Source organism: Apteryx mantelli, chromosome 3 (genome assembly GCF_036417845.1).
Source record: "Apteryx mantelli isolate bAptMan1 chromosome 3, bAptMan1.hap1, whole genome shotgun sequence".
NCBI classification, from domain to species: domain Eukaryota; kingdom Metazoa; phylum Chordata; class Aves; order Apterygiformes; family Apterygidae; genus Apteryx; species Apteryx mantelli.
In genome coordinates this window covers 76,605,282-76,619,680 of record NC_089980.1, presented here as the reverse complement: position 1 = coordinate 76,619,680, position 14,399 = coordinate 76,605,282, and positions in this window count along the sequence as shown.

Sequence of the window (14,399 nt, the reverse complement as noted above, 5' to 3'; positions counted from 1 at the left end):
TTTCTTTCTAAAAAGATTTTGTTAACCCTAAAAATAAAACATTTCCAAATCATGGTAGATTTTAGAGAAAGTACCTTTGACTGAGCAATGAATTTGAATGCACCTGATTAAAATCAAGTAACACGGGATAGCTTACTTTTTTTTTTCTTAATAATGCTTATTAAACAATGTGTACAAACTCTGCATTTCACAGACTCAAAGTCCCAAAACAGAACCAAAACCACTACCAAAACTGATTTTGGACATGGGAGGTCCAATAATACATATATTGCAAAACCACAAGACTTAATAATAAATTAACAATTCTCCTTAGCTCTGTCTTGCTTTTAGGTAGACTAAGTACACTACTGACTAAGTTCTCAATTTTAGAGTGTGGTGTAGGCTATGTAGAAAACAAAAATATTAAATGAAGTATCCCTGATAAATATTGACGCTCTGGCAGGTTTGAAACCCATAATGCTAAGTAAAATATGTGGTTTCTAAGTGACGCTTGACAGATTAAGTCATTTCCAATAATGTTATAATACATTGGAACATGAACAAAAACCAAATGAGGTGTCTCCTGGGACCAAATGGTCACAACAGCTTTTGACTAACTGTCTTCCCTTTCCTTTTCCCCTTGCTGTTTGCCACCTAGCACTCAAAGCTTATTTCTTATATTTTAAATGCCTGGCTTTCCTCTTTTTTGTAAGTTCACAGAATATTAAGTGTAAACATGCACAGCAGTTTAATAGTTACGATAAGAAAGATGTAATTAACAAAACACTTTGCAAAGGGATGGAGGGATGTGATACAACACTATCACAGAAGCACCTTTTGAAAGCAAAATGTCTTTTTTTTCACTTCTTAAAACCCTGTAAATAATCCTCTACATGTTTTTTGCAAAGATAACTGTTATAAATTTATGCAGCTCATATAAACATGAAACCTCCATAATACGATTTGGGATAACCCTCCAGCCACTTGTAATCTTCCCCTGAATACTGTGATGACATTCAGTAGTCATGCTTACAAAGCTCATTTTGTTTTTAATAACTCTCAAGGATAAGAGCTAAAACAGAATAAAATCAGCCAACTCAACTCAGCTGAAAAATTTTCTGTGCAATAATGATCTCCAGTTTACAAATTCATCCTGGAACTACTATCATATATAGGCCTTAAAGCGGTCCTACTCTACATGCCTTATGTTAGTAGTGCCACTGAACCTAATAAGACTGGGAACAGTGCATTGCTTGATAGAAGAAAGCAGAGAAAAGTCTAACTATTTTGTGATAAAGACTGATGAATTCTTACTTTGCTATGGTTTTTAAGTGCAGTTATGGTTATAGAACCATGCAGTTCCATAAATTAGCAAAAAAGTGGGAATAATGAGCCAAGTCCTTGGTCTTTATTTTCTGTAGCCAAGTTCATGATTGTCCTGAGGAGAATAGGACAAAACATTGCCTAAGCCTATGCCCTGACTACACCTGATCTTCCCAAATGGTACATTTGGGGTAGAGATAGGTTAAAGCTTTAGCTTACAGTTCCCACAGTATTAAGCTGTGGGATATTTGATATCATGAGGTATGTTGTGTGCCCACAGCAATTACAGCTTTCTTCTGAGAATGACCTGTGAGGTACACCACCCCTGAGACCTCCCCTGTGACAGTGCAGCTTTGCTCAGGACCATAGGGAAGGAGTAATTAAATGATTATATAATGTATCAAATTCTGTCTTCTTAATCAAACAAAAATTCTGTTGTGGGTCGACGGTTTTTTGCTTTACACAAGACCACCAAGTTCAGGAAAGTTCCTATTTTTACTGTTGGCTGGATGCCACTGAAAGAAATAATAAAGTAATAAAGGTAATTATAACAAAAGTACATTACAAAGAGAAATACTATGGGACTCAAATAAAGTCTTTCTACATGCTTAGAATTTTTACAATTGACTGGCATGTTAGTAAAAATCTGTAACTACATGACAACTGAAAAAAAAATTTTGCTGCAAAGCCAGCACTGCAGTTAACACTGCCAACAAACTAACCTGAATGAAAAATACTCTGTAGAACAAGAAAGAAAAAAATGAATCTTATAAGACAATAAATGTAGTGCTTCTTTGAAATGTTCCATTATTAGATATTAGGCACCTGAATTAATAAATATTAATTAATAGGATTTAAATTAAATGTATATTAAGCGAAACAGTAGATAGCAAATAAACTACAAAGGAAAAGGTTTCCAGTACAGTGACTGACTTAATGTATCCTTTGAGATATAAACAAAACCTCTGTCAAGTGAAGAAAATACAAGTCTAAAACCATCAAGCTTCTTTTGTTGTTTTGAATGGTCTAGATCTAAATTAATGATAACAATGATTATAATTATATTATTATTGTTATCTAATTAATTTAAGCTTTCAACATGGAAAAAAAAGTGCATATGCCAAGTTTTAGCCAGGTGTGAATTAAAGTGTCTGGGTTATAAATTAACTGCAAAACAAGGTTTATAATGGAACTAGCAACTGACCCTCGGCAGTCACAGTGTTAACTGCTGCTGTAGTATTAAGTTACATCTCTGTTCCCTGGGCACAATCTTACAAGTTATATAACAGAAACCATTGCCTGATTACTCAAGCCCTTTACCTAACCCTAATTGCATGCTGGACTTGTGGCTCCCATAATAGTTCTCTTCTTTGACATGCTTAGAAGAGTCCTCAGTGACAGCACCAAACCCAGATCCTGCCTCATGCACTGACCAATAATGTTCTGCTTACTAGTACCACCCACCCTAAGGGACATTATTTTGTTTTTCCTTCTCTCCTTTCCTCGCTGGCAACCAATTCTTGCCCAAAATGATCTACTCCTGGAAAAAATCTGCACAAATAATAGATGCATAAACTACAGGTACAGTACATACTGTACTTTAATTCTTGGCATTTGCCTGAGACAGCCACCCAGCTGCAGAAGGAAAGAATAAGACATATTAAAATGTGCTATACAAGGCTATATTTTTACTTGGATTTTCTGGAAATCATCTGCACTACAGCATCAGATATTAAGTGTTTTTTTGTATCTGACACAGTCTTTAATATGCTGAACTTGACTAAGCCAAGATTTTCAAACTTTGACTATTTATATTAAACAAGGCAAAAACCTTGTTTAAATTGTCTCAAGGGTGATCTGATTTTTCAGAAAGCTAATCATCGGGTAGATCCCTGTTAATATCTATTTGGTACCACCTTTCAAAGATAACATTTTAACCATCTTTCAAAGATACAGAGCAACTGTGCCTCACTGTTTTCATAATCAGGAGCTTATGTGATTACTGATTTCTAGTAGCACTCCAAAGTCCTTGATTCAGGTAGAGTCCCCTTTACCAACTGATGGGCAAACAAATACTGAGAGGCAGTTTTCTCCTGAACAAAAATACTTATTACTGCCTCAGCACTTTTGACTTTTCTAGCTCATCTTATAAAACTTTTCACAGAGGGGAAAAAAAACCCTCTGATGCCAGACTGCCCAGTGCGAACCCAGGCCACTGACAGCGCAAAGACAAGGCTACAAAGTGGGACAGACTCTCTGCCGTCCCATGGAGCCATGCTTATCTAAAAGCAAGTGTCTTTCTGTGATAAAGTGCCTGCAGAAGTCCAGCCCACTCAGTTTTATATATTGTCTGCAGAGTCATCTTGCTGGCCAGTCAGACTGGATAAGGAATTTAGCTACCTCATGGTGTTCAGAGTGTCATACAACAGATGGAGATTTCTCAGAAATCTGTCTGGCACAGTTTCAGCACAGGAAATATCTGCGTGAAAGGCAATGGGTACGTAAAGAAGTTAAAAGAGTTCCTAAGTGGCGTGCTCTAACAGATTTGGTTATTAATGAGGCAAAAGGCAAAGAAGGATGTGATGTTATGAGAACATGCTGCTACCTCTCCTGACTTGAAAAGTTAGCAGATATCCTAACTTGGGGATGGGTCTCCAAGGAGAAGGAAAATTTGGTGATTGATTCAGGTATTTCTCTGCTTCAATTCCTTCAGTAAGAAAGTGCACAAAGAGTCCTGCTTTTCTTTGAACACAGTGGAGCACAACAGCATGAAATGGTGTTTGCTCACTGTTTGAAAGCTTCTTTCCCAAAAGCATTCTGCCCAAAAGTACTCTTTCTGCTTTTCTTTCATTTTCCCTCAAAGCAATGTTACCAGACATTTTCTTAATTCACTCTACATACATTTGGCCACCTTTATTCTTTTCTTCCTCCCTTCCCTTAAACAATAGTTATAGAAATCACTTTCTATTGCTCAGTTTTAAAGCATTAGACCTAAGTTTGGGTGGTAACCTTCTCATTCTTAAAAGGAGATCAACTGTTTCCTAGATTTATGTGGATGCTATTCAAACCCCACCGTAACAATCTGACCATTTCCTTTAGTGTTCTCATAACATGCTCTACAAGTGGCAAGACCCAAATGGAGCTGCTGGGTATATATTGCATGATGTTTAATCAGTGAGGCAATTCAGTCATTTCATCTTTTCTCTGGCACACCTGGCAAGAGAGGCTTCATGTTCCTGTGTAGTCAATAGATCAAACAAAATGCCTATTACCATACTTCTCACTGTGGTGATAGCTGTGCACTTCTAAACTAATCAAAAGACAACCACTAAAATACAAAAAGGAGTACATTTTAGGGAAGTGAGATTGACTATATGCGAGTAAAATGCTAATTAGGAAAAGCTGGGTCAAACAAGTATGCCCTGCTCTTTATTTCTAATATTGGCATTGTGGTCTTTCTAATGAATAATTCCATAGTCTATCATATTGTTAAAGACAAACTTTGTGTCATAATGCAGAGCCACAAGATTATGCTTATGGTTGTATACATAGCCCTACAGTTTGATCTCAACACTTCCACTGTTTTTGTGAGGAACATACACATGTGCTGTATATATTGCAGTGAAGTAACCCTACTAAAGGGGCGTGCTCAGCTATAATGACTCATTTTTGACATTGCTGTTAATGAAGATTGTCCTTTAGCTAAGTGCTAACTGTACTTGACTGTATTTGGAGCAAGAGGATCTGTGCTCTGTCTCTGTTACCATGGTCAGCTGGTTGTACAAAGTGTTCAGGATTACAATTGTCTCAGTGGGTAGCTGGAGCTAGCAGATCAACACTATGCTCTTTTAGAAGTATAATAGTGGACTAACCAAATCAGACAAGTGTAACTAGCTGAAAACATATTAGTGACCCTTTCCTGTGTCTCTCATAATTTTCTGCCACAGAAGGGCAAATTACTGATCTATTTGATCTGACACTACTGTCTGCTCACAAATTACCTAAGGCAGACTTCCACTTTATCAGTGGGCCAACTATTTAAACTACAAGATGGATTCATGGTTTACAAAAATATTCCCTGGGAATATATTGCTTTTAGCATTTACTAATCATAAATCTCCTGATGTTCAGCTAAATCTTGTGATATTACTTCAGTTGCCTCTGTGGGTAACTTACATCTAGAAACAAGATGAAGATGAGCGTCAGACAGCTTTGATCTGTTTACAAGATGATACACAAGCCTTTCTGTGGAAATATATTTGTACCTTATTTGCAAGGCTTTCATTTCCTATAAAAAGTTACAGAACTGTATCTTTTGTGGAGCTGTTCTAGTTTCTACCAACGCAAGTTTTATCTCACTGAGCTACTCCAGGAAAAAAGAAAAGCACCGAGCTGCACAGACAGTCATTGAGAAAAATACAGTGAGCAGGAATGTGGACTGTAACCATAAAGCCACTCATCTCTGTAATACAGAGACTGGGGCTGCCTGCCTAGCTGCAACATAGCAGGGCCTGTATCCCAGCTGGGACCTCTGAGAGCTACCAAATATATTTCCGAGTAACAGTAGTAATAGGACAGAGGACACACAGAAATCCGGCTTGGTACTGACAAGTGATGCTGAAGAAGTGCCAAGTGATGTCTGCCAGAAGGTTGATGATGCGAGCTGGGCCCTGTTAAAATGCCTGCACCCACCACCAGAGCAACCTGTGTTTGCTCTGTCACTGCACAACATTTCGGAATTACAAAGCACGGTATGTTAATGAGAACAAGGGCTAATGGGAAAGGCAGTTGAATTGGAAGCGGGGATGATTTTTGAACTTAAGTTGTCTGCCAGTGCTGCCGCTGCTGACGTTGCAGTCTTTCACAGGTCCCCGTGGTGACAGCCCATGGGTATATAGGGCTAGATAATCTGAATCTTTGTTCTCATTCAGACAAACTTCTCTTGGCTCCAGAGGAAGTTTGAATGGAAACTGGATAAGGTCCCTGGTATTTTGCTTAAAGCTACTAGAGTTAGAAATAGGCTATCAGGTTGTTGGGAAACACTATAACATGTCTATGAAGGTTTATCAAAACTACATAGGAGCAAAAGAGTTACACCCTCCCACAAAAGACTAATCATGACCAATCTTCCAGAGCTTACTCCTACTGCTGATTTCATGTTTACAGTCTCTGACTATGCTGCAAAAGGATTAGTAAGGTCCTGTGAGATAGCAGTGTTTACTTCAATCTCCATGTCGATACGCTTCTCAGCGGTATTACTTCATAGCCTAGATATCTACTATCGAGCAAAGACATTGGCCAGCTCATGAGACAAACATAGTAGTCAGTCAATAACTGATTGCAGACATCTGCTGCGCTCAGGAGCAGCATTCAGTGCTTGTATTAAAAACCTTTTGTGGCTAGACAGCAGGACTGGCTCGTTTAGAGCTTGGTAACCATAACAGTCCCCCAAGGCAATGACGCATAGGTTTAGAAAGGAAGCAAATTCTCTAATTTACAAACCATGCTCCCCCTCTTCTATGCCAAATAGCTGGAGGGTCTAATTGCACCTTAAAAAGTGGGAGGGATCTGTAAGAAAAAACAAGAAAGTTATACCTTAGTGCTGACTGCAGTTTACACAGCCTGTGTATTTGCTCTTTTCTGTATCTTGCTGCTAGCACTTTATGTGTTCAGCCAGAGCCCAGGGTGGGGGACAGTGTGTATCACTCCAGGATCTGTCCTGAGAGGCACTGAGATTCAAGGAAACTGTGGTTTTCTTAGTCCTTCTGTGAACAAGCAGAGTGTCCAGGCAGCACTATCCTCAAAGACTGTGTCCTCCGTGACAACAGGACCTGCCCAGTATACCTGGCCTGTGGAGGGGTTGGTGCTTCCTCTGCGCCTCTTTAAAGAGCTGTTATTTCCTTAACACTTACCCATTCCCCAAACAACAGCAACATCATGAGTACTGGGTTTCCTCGAGACTCTGACAACCGGCTCATTAATTGGTCCAAATTTCTGGTGGCAGTTAAATTTGTGGAAATTTGAGTATCTCCTTCATGGTCAGGGGCTTATTTTCCTTGGTGATAGGTGTAAAGAAACTCTGAAACTGGTCCTTGTCTTTCTACGCTGGTACAGCTACAGCTGACCAGTGGTGGCTTGACTTTTCTCCCTCAGTGCTTCTCTAGAGGCCTGATCTGGTAATGTCAGAGAAGGCCCTGCCTGACACAGTAAAACTGGGGGAGACAATCAGTTTTTAAAATATGAATTTACTTTGAAAACACAAAGTAAAGCATAAGAGCAAAGAATGGGGTTCTGAGACATGACCTAAAAGCTTGAAAAACTAAAGCAGCCTTGAGAGTCACCCTTTAAACCTCCATTGACAATAACCCTTCACATTCTCAGATTCAAAGAATAACTAAAGCAGTTCTGGATTACTGAAAATGGTGAAGACATGAGAAAAATTATATGGCATATTTAAACCTTTTTTTTCAAAAATCTGTCACTGTAATCTCAGTTTCTACACATGTATTTGGCAATACTGATCCAAATGTTGGTAGTCTTGCATGTCTTATTTGTATTTTCATAAATACTGCTTTTGCCTGTTCATCATTCATTGTTTGATCTGTGGGATCTATTCCCTACATTTTGCACTCTGACTGGACTGCTGAAAGTTTCCAAGCAAATTAATTACTTGTGCTCAAGCACCCTTTTTTGATTATAGAGAAAAGTGAAAAACTGACATTTCTCAAACACTGACATGAAAGAAAAAAGAATCTCTGAGTGAATGTGGGCAAGGGAGAGAATTACAAACAAATTGAATGCTGGAATGTGAACAAATATTCTTCAGCACAGTGTTTGTAGCAATCAGGCATCTCTAACTACAAGAAAGGCAGTCATTCCAGGATGTAGTGAAAGGCTCACAAGTTTAATCTTTCAGTATTTCTGTGCCAAACAGGTTGACATAGTTTGGACAACTTTTGAATAAGCATTAGTCTTCTGGATACTTATCTAAGACAAACTTCAGAAAACTTTCAACTGCTTATACTGGAACTAATTAACCCCTTGAGTGAAAAGCAGCACAGCTGGGTTTATGCAATTTTCCAAGGAAGAGAATTATTATATGAAACAAAGGGTTATCAATATATTTTTAAGAACAAAGATAGGATGCCTTATTTAATAGAACAAGTTTCTACTTTTGAAGCTAAAATCATAATGAACTGGATTGTATTCTATGGTGTTAAGTAGTAGATTAACAGGTGACTCCTCCATCTACTTTTCTCCGGCTGGTACTAATCAATGGTGCAAGGATTTTACCTTAGAGCTTCTACTTTTACTTTTATGTGCAGTACAGTTCCTTTATTTTTGTTCCTTGTCAGAGCAACCTACCCCACTTCATAAGTGCTAGAGAAGTCATTTTCTGAGTGCATGAATAAAGCTCAGCGCTGAGCTGCAGATATTCTTGTGGACTGAAGTACTCCTTCCAAAGAATAAATGTGTTTCCTTGATACTTTTCCCATGATCTCCTTGCTTATAGAGCTGGAGAACAGGGGAGGTAGAGGATAGGTGAGCTGAAAACATGCAGAGCTGTCCAGAAGGTGACAAGTCTATTATATTGCAGAAACCCATTTCCATTCCACAGTGAAATGATAACAAAATCTTCCAATATTTCTGTAAAAACTGAATTGTTTCAGTCTTTGCTTTTGTTTGAATCAGACCTCAGCTTTTCATCCCAAATTCTTTCAAATCAGGTAGAGCATGGACTTTAACCCCAACACCTCTGGCTAATATATTTACCAACAGGCTGTAAAATATGAGAGTGTTTTTCTTCATTTGTCTCATTTCCGTGAAACATACTGGCTTTGATGATCTGACCAATTCTAATACCAAGTGTTCCCCATTACATCATTGTCTTCTCAGCTGATGAATATTATGTCTATGCTTGTTTGTAATGTGAAGACAGAATTCCAAAGTCTTGTAGCTCAGTTATGCTTACATAAGATGCATACTCTTGCTATTCTTCTCCACTTCCCTGCACCCCCAAAAGCCCAAATAACATGTTTCTGGAAAAAAATACCAAATAGCTCAAAAAAAGAAAGATCCAGCATCGTGAATTCTTCCCCTCTGCTGCGTTGTTTGTCCTTTTCATACCTGTCATTATGAGGTATATAATGATTTTCTATCACATTTCATGTGATTTCATTTTCCCAAGAGAAATACCTGTGTTTTTCTTTTTAATGACACTTAGATTCAGGCAGAACCGCTTTTTTTTTCCTTTCTTTCTTTTTTAGGGCTGGAAAAATGAAGGCCCAGCTTGAAAAAATCCTTGTTGGCCAGGTCCAGAGCAGAGCTAAGCTGACTCTCAGGTGCAGGCACGCAGCCACCTTGCTGGGTAGGAAAGGGTCTGAACTTGCAAATGACAGCTATTTGCTTTACATCCCTGCCCTGCAGGACATCCCCATTTTTCATTTAGGGTCAGCTACCTCCCAGTTACCTCAGGGTGAAAGACTGCAGCCTGGGGTGCTGACACACTGGTGACTCACAGGCACTTGCTCACCCAGATGCTCATGTCCTGGAGCAGCAGTGTTTTCCCTAACCAGCTGCTGCTGCCTCCTCCATGCTGGCTCTTGCACAATTCCATAAGAGACCATTTTCTCTCTTAAAGATTTTTGTCAGTGATCAAAATCAGAGATAGTTCCCCAAAAAAACCCATAGCCTCATGGACTCTTCTGGAAATTAAATGTCCTTTTGTGGTTAGGAGTGCCTGATTACTAGTTTCTAGTCCAGGGTATTTCTTTATCAGGCAGTAACTGCAGCATTCAAAACCAGGTCTGAACTTCGAAACAGAAAGTTTGTGGATGTTTAGCTTCAGGACAAGGACATCTCTAACTCATTATTATTATTAACATACCTCCATCTCTCATGCTTGCAAACACATGAGGTTTCCACCACAAGTCTGCAGAAAGCTTCAAGTGGCTGGATAGCTTGATAAGTTCTAATAAACCTCTAAACTTCCAGCTGTGCCTCATCCAGACTCCAAACCTTTCACCCACATTTTCTTTTGTATCATTTGTTTTCAGTGCTGCAGTGAGTACGTAGCTTCAGGATATATTACAAAAAAGTGTATCTAAGTCACAAATGACAAATACAATTCCAGTGCTAGTAAAGACCACCTATTGCAGGCATGGACAAAGTAGAAAAAGATTAATGAAAGTTACCCTTTTCTTGGTTTCACCCGTTTGTAACAGCATGATTTATGCAAGGTTCTGTATACCCTGCACCTCCGCTATGAACTAATAGGACATTCACATGACAGCAAAGCTCAAATTCAGCCCTTAAAAAGCTGCTTGCTGAGGTCTGAGTTGACGTGGAGGGAGTAAAACCTCCCTAATGCTTAAATCCTCCTGCTGCTTCAGAACAGTCAGCACCTCATTAGAGTTAGCTCTTTGTTTGATAAGAAATGTCAGCTCACAACAGGAAATCTCCTACATCCAATGGCAGAAGCATCTGTCTCCATCTAGTGTTCATTAGTCTGCATTCGTACTTGGCTCCCCCACCAAAGAAATTTTAAACAGAGAAAGGAAAGCAGGGGACATGCTTGTTTATTAAAGCATCATGAGATGTCAGAAGTAAATGTCTGTCATAGTTAGAGGTAATAGCTGACATATTAACCCTACTAATCAGCTGCCAGGACGTTCAGCACCTTGGTCTTTGTCTTGTGCTAAAATAGTGGGAAGAAAAAGGAGTGAGGTAGGATAAGTGACAAAAAGAGTTAGGAAGTCCTGTCTCTTTACAGCATTGCTTTCTCCATGAATAAAGTTAAATTTAGACTTTTTCTATTGTTTGATACTGAGGGAATTTCTTAGTATGAGAAGTAAAATGTTTTATTAAGTAAAAATCTAATGCAAACATTTATAAAAATACTTTCCACAGCAGCTCCCAAAATAGCAGATGAGAGTTACTCAATTTACCTCAGAACATCATGGTGAAGAAGAGAAACGTCACCCCTTTTTTGGGTTGTGAAACCAGGATAAATTTCACCAAAAAACTTTTGGGTGATCAGAGGGTATTTGAAGAGAAACCAAAGACAGACTACTACCAAGGCAACCCTCCACTCCAGATGGCTGGCTTTTCACTGTGCATCTTGCCTGATCATTTGTAAGAACAGAAACCTGCATACAAAATGCTCCTATGCCAGGATAACCATTTTGCACTGGTAAAAGCAAACCTTGAAGCAGGATGGGAGGCCATACAGGCACTTTTGAGATGAGCATGATTCCCTTCAAAATGCTTGAAGGGAGCCAGAGGGAACTGAGGCGAGGCTTTGAGCTGTCCACCTGGAAGGTGACTCTGCCTGGAGAGATACCTCTGAGACTGGCAGGGACCCGCATCTCTCCACAGCAGCATCTGCGGAGCCACGGTTCCCCTATGCTCTTGGTGCAGGGGCTCAAGGACCCCCTGCATTTAGGAGTCAAGGGAGGCGCTGTGCTCCTTCAGTTGTTGCTCCTCGCAATGGCAATACACTACTGCTCAGCCCGGTGGGTTTCCCTGCCTGCTAGGCTGAGCCTTCATCCATCCTGGGAAACTCAAAATGGATATAAATATAAATTCTTAGTTTTAAAACAAGTGGTGGAAGACAGAGTCTGCAAGCTCCATCAGTGGCAGAGTACGTTAAGAGCCTTTGTGGCAGCCATGGTCTTTTTCAGTCTTTGGAGATTTCCAGAAGTTCCTTAAATGCTGAAATAATCACTGGCTGAAGGCATTTTGGCTCTGCTATCCACTTCTTTCCACTTCTGTAGTTCAGTAAGTGTAACTAGTTCTAAAATCTCAGAGGACAGTCTGGATGTCAGCAGGGTGAACCCAAATGATTTTGGTGAAAGCCAAGAGAGGCAAGCAAGGAACTCATGCAGCTCTGGCATGTAGTTAGTATGTGTACCAGCTTCTACTGCTTTGGTATTGTCTCTAGGTAAAATCAAATTTACAGCAGCTGTTAACATGTAGAATTTCAGTTCTCCCATCTCAAATCTGACTGTCTTCCCAAAGCATCTTAGCCTATTGACATGTAGGATGCTGAGGGGAGCAAATATGTGAGAGACCCAGACTGTCTTTTGTGGTGGGGAAAGAAGAAGAAGGAAGCAGAGAGGACCTTGGCAGGAAGGAATTTAAGACAAATATATTGTCTGATCTGTAGGAACCCATAAAGTCTTCAGAGAGTTCCTGAAGCACAGGAGGATGGGAATTAGTGCATAGGACACGCCTGAAGAAAGGCTGTGGGAATACAAGGAACTCCAGCTCTGGCCTAAAATAAATACTGTGCCTGAGACTCCAGGAAATGACATTATTCCACATTTCCTGTTTTATTTGAGAATTTACTCTCTTTTGTTCAGTCACTCTGCTCTAACATTTGACAGCTTCTCCTTTATTCTGAAGACTCATCTCAATTATAAGCTCTACCGCTGAGTTCTCACCGACCTCCAGTTAATGAGAACAAGACAAAGACCTCCCGTGATCTGACTCACGCAAATACTGCAAGTGTTGCTGATGGTGAAAATGTCAGTAAGTGAAAATAGGTTAAAGCAGTCTGTAGAAAGATGATAGGCATTTCATCCAAGTCTTCTTTTCATATTCCACTGCCCTCATCTCTCCACCTCACCATTCCCCTGAAGAAAAGACTTTCCATTTAGATTTTGAAACAGTCTTTGCTCGAACACGTACACCTTGACTAGAGACTGTTCCAATTGGCATTATATATATGAGGAGGTATAATTTCCTCCGGGTGCTAAGGGTAAAAAAGGATGTGAGCATAATGTGTTTTTCAATATACAAGGGCTGAATTTAAACTTTATAACAAAACCAGATGAGTTTTTCATACTTCTGAATTTCACAATGACAGTTTCACATGGTACCAATCATTATTAATGGGCACATGCAAAAGAAGTTCAGTTTTGGTTAAGCATCCAAAAGCTTGGATGCATTTGCAAGCCTTCTTGGTTTGGAAGTGCACAGGCATTTTCATCAGATCCTGAACATTTTCCAGGGATCTTCTGCTCCAGCCAATTCAGAAATGGTACAAAAAGAGTCACTGGGGCGTTTCAGTGTTCATGTAACTGGCTGACAACAGACAGAGGGATGCAACATAAGATGAATTTTATTATTGTTATTATAATTTTAATATTATTATTATTATCACTACTACTACTATTATTTGCATGGTTTTATATATCTCCCAAACTTCAAAATGTTTGTGTTCTGAAACAGTTTTTATTTCTGCTGAACTACTTTACCCCTTTCTAGGAAGTAACAATAGTTCTGTTGACTAGGCAAATACATACTTGTGGGTATACGCATAATTTAAAGTGAATGTTGCGCTCAGGAAAAGGCCTGGAGTGGTAAGCATTAAGTCCTTTATAAATTCCCAGAACAGTAAAAGCACTTGCAGTTGCAATGCAGGCTTTCTCATACTACCAACATACCTCCAGTCTGTTCTGGCAGAAATGCCATTAACCATGAGAAGACAGTACAGTTTCTGAGGCCATTCAACTCTCAGCTTCCCTGCTGAAACTACCAACAAAGTTATTCTAGAGAAAGAGATGCCTGATGTGATTTTGGATGTGAACAATGGTAACAGCAAAAATGGTAACAATGATAGCAGTTAATTTGGGGGAATTTGGGTATTGGGAATCTCAAAATCTCTCATCCTTCAATGCCTTAGTGCATGTCAATGCCAAAGCACCTACATCTGGGGTACCAATTCCACACTGTATTATTCTATGCAGACTGCATGCAGACAACTGTCATTTTGAATAAAATCAAGTTCCAGTCACTTAAGTAACAAGGGCACCATAGAACTGTCTTGGGTTAGCTAGGATTTTAGGACATATGTAGGGAAACACCAAATTACAAAGCCCCCCCCAAAAACCTACATTTGAAATTTCTCTTAACCTGTAATGAGGCCGCAAATCAGTAATCTACTTAGTATTTAAATATATTGTATATGGCCTTTACCACTCTCATGGTAACTCTTCTGCCCTGTAATGCATACATGTGACTCCAACTAAGTTTATGTGCATTTTATGAAGGCATAATCTGCCTCAAGAGCAACTCAGGAAATAATGACTGGA